This window comes from Cebus imitator, unplaced genomic scaffold, assembly GCF_001604975.1.
Source record: "Cebus imitator isolate Cc_AM_T3 unplaced genomic scaffold, Cebus_imitator-1.0 Scaffold304, whole genome shotgun sequence".
NCBI lineage: Eukaryota > Metazoa > Chordata > Mammalia > Primates > Cebidae > Cebus > Cebus imitator.
The window spans coordinates 2,594,848-2,597,817 of NW_016107619.1; positions in this window are offsets into that span (position 1 = coordinate 2,594,848).

Here is a 2,970-nt window from a genome sequence, read left to right on the forward strand (position 1 = left end):
AAACTCCGAGCCCTAACATGAGGTGCCCTCTTCTGATTGGCTGCGCCACGGCCACCAATCAGCGGCTGCCACTCGGTTTGCCCGGAGCGCACAGGCCGAGAGAAGGAGCGGGGGAGAACAAAGGCGGCGGGCCGGGCACGGCGGGGGCGGGACCTGAATACGCCTCGGGGCGCGATTGGCCATCGGTGCCGGGGGCGGGGCAGGAGAGGCGGAGCCTGGGAATTGTGAAGCGAGGCTCGGCTCGGCTCGGCTCGGCTCGGCTCGGCTCGGCTCGGCTCGGCTCGGCTCGGCTCGGCGTCCTGCAGTGGAGCTGGGCTGGAGGAACACGTGTCGGTACCGGAGCGGTGGGGGGCTTGGCTGTCCTAGCAAGCCGCCGGGGCTCCGGGAGGCTGGAGACCAACGCCGGCGGAGAAGCACGAACCTGCCGGTGGGAAGAGGGCAGAACGGGGCTTCCAAGTCGGCTACACGTTCTTGGGCTTCTTAATTTCTTTTTCTTCTCTAGCAAATAAAAGTTTGCATTTCCCTCCGGATTACTGAGCTAGAGAGCGGGGAAGCATGCAGTAAAGTGAATCCAGACTAGAATTTGGGGAAGCCTCCCTCCAAGATTTCATCTCGGAGAAACAAGCCATCAGATTCTTATCTAAACTTTGCCTCGTCTTATTTGGTCCTCTAGTGATTTTCTGCAAAAGAAAATATCATGGCCGGGCGCGGTGGCTCACGCCTGTAATCCCAGCACTTTGGGAGGCCAAGGCGGGTGGATCACGAGGTCAAGAGATCGAGACCATCCTGGTCAACATGGTGAAACCCCATCTCTACTAAAACTACAAAAAAATCAGCTGGGCATGGTGGTGCGTGCCTGTAATCCCAGCTACTCAGGAGGCTGAGGCAGGAGAATTGCCTGAACCCAGGAGGCGGAGGTTGCGGTGAGCCGAGATCGCGCCATTGCACTCCAGCCTGGGTAACAAGAGTGAAACTCTGTCTCAAAAAAAAAAAAAAATAGGCAATCTAGTGGTTTACACAGATGTGAATATAAGCTTGAGGTTTTCCCTTTTGACCACTTTGGAGAAGAAAACTAGGTTAAGATGATGATTTTTGTATTTCAGGAAAGAGGCCTGTAATGTGTATTAAGTTTGAGGCTTTTTTTTTAACACCTGAGAGTTTTAGAAGGCAAATGGGGGAAAAAAAAGAAAAAGAATAGAAACTCGAGTTCAGGAGTATTTTCTCGTGTGTGCAGATTATTACGCGAGGAAGAAAAAAATGGGTAACTCACAGACCTTAGCAATTAAAATATTTAATAATTTTTTGTTGAAAGCCAATAATCTGATGGTTCCTGGTCAATTTTGTGGGTCAGAACATTATGCAACTAACTCTGCACTACACACTGATTTCTTAGAGTGCTGTGAATGTCGGCTATCAGACAGTTCAATATCATATTATTTTATTTTTTGTTTTATTTTATTTTTTGAGACAAGAGTCTCGCTTTGTCGCCCAGGCTGGAGTGCAGTGGCGCCATCTCCGCTCACCGCAACCTCCACCTCCCGGGTTCAAGTGATTTTCCTGCCTCAGTCTCCCTAGTAGCTGGGACCACAGGCGCCCCGCCACCACTCCCGGCTAATTTTTGTATTTTTAGCAACTAAAAGGTCTGGTGTGATGGCTCACGCCTTTAATCCCAGCACTTTGGGAAGCCAAAGCGGACAGATCACGAGGTCAGATGGAGACCATCCTGGCCAACATGGTGAAACCCTGTCTCTACTAAAAATACAAAAATTAGTTGGGTGTGGTGGCACGTGTCTGTTAAAAAAAAAAAATAGCCATGTTCTTCAAAAAGACAGATAAGTCGGAGTTCTCATCTTCTCGTTTCTTATGACTTTGTTAAACTAAGAGGAATAAGGATCCAATTTGCACAATTGTGAGACAAATACAACTGGCCCTTTGTTGATACAAAGATGGGAAGAAAACAAAGTGCTGTCTATATATGTATATAAACACACATATATCTTGTAGAAATTAAAGTAACAATGTTCTTTTTAAAAGCATTTAGAGCGGGGTGTGGTGGCTCACGCCTGTAAACCGCAGCACTTTGGGAGGCAGAGGAGGTGAGTGGATCACCTGATGTCGCGAGTTCAAGACCAGCCTGACCAACATGGTGAAAACCCGTCTCTACTAAAAATAGAAAATTAGCCAGGCATGGTGGCATATGCCTGTAATTCCAGCTGCTTGGGATGCTGAGGCAGGAAAATTGCTTGAACCCCGGAGGCAGAGGTTGCAGTGAGCCGAGATCACGACGTTGTGCTGAGATCATGCCATTGTACTCCAGCCTGGGCAACAAGAACAAAAAAAAAAAAGGGGAATTTAGGGCTGGGCGTGGAGCCTGTAATCCCAGCATTTAGGAGGCTGATGTGGGAGGATCACTTGAGGCCAGGAGTTCAAGACCAGGCTGAACAACAAAGTGACATCAACCTCACCCTCCACCCTACATCAACTCCATCTCTACAAAAAGAAAACTTACAAAAATTAGCCTTGCCGGGCGCGGTGGCTCAAGCCTGTAATCCCAGCACTCTGGGAGGCGGAGGCGGGTGGATCACGAGGTCAAGAGATCGAGACCATCCTGGTCAACATGGTGAAACCCCGTCTCTACTAAAAATACAAAAAATTAGCTGGGCATGGTGGCGCGTGCCTGTAATCCCAGCTGCTCAGGAGGTTGAGGCAGGAGAATTGCCTGAACCCAAGAGGCGGAGATTGCGGTGAGCCGAGATCGCGCCATTGCACTCCAGCCTGGGTTACAAGAGTGAAACTCCGTCTCAAAAAAAAAAGAAAAAAAAAAAAAATTAGCCTTGCATGGTCGCACACATCTGTGGCCTAAGACAAGAAGATCTCTTGAGCCCTGGAGTTTAAGGATGAACTTAGCTCTACTATTGCACCACTGCACACCAGCCTCAGTGTGGATGACAGCTGGTTTTTTTTTTTTTT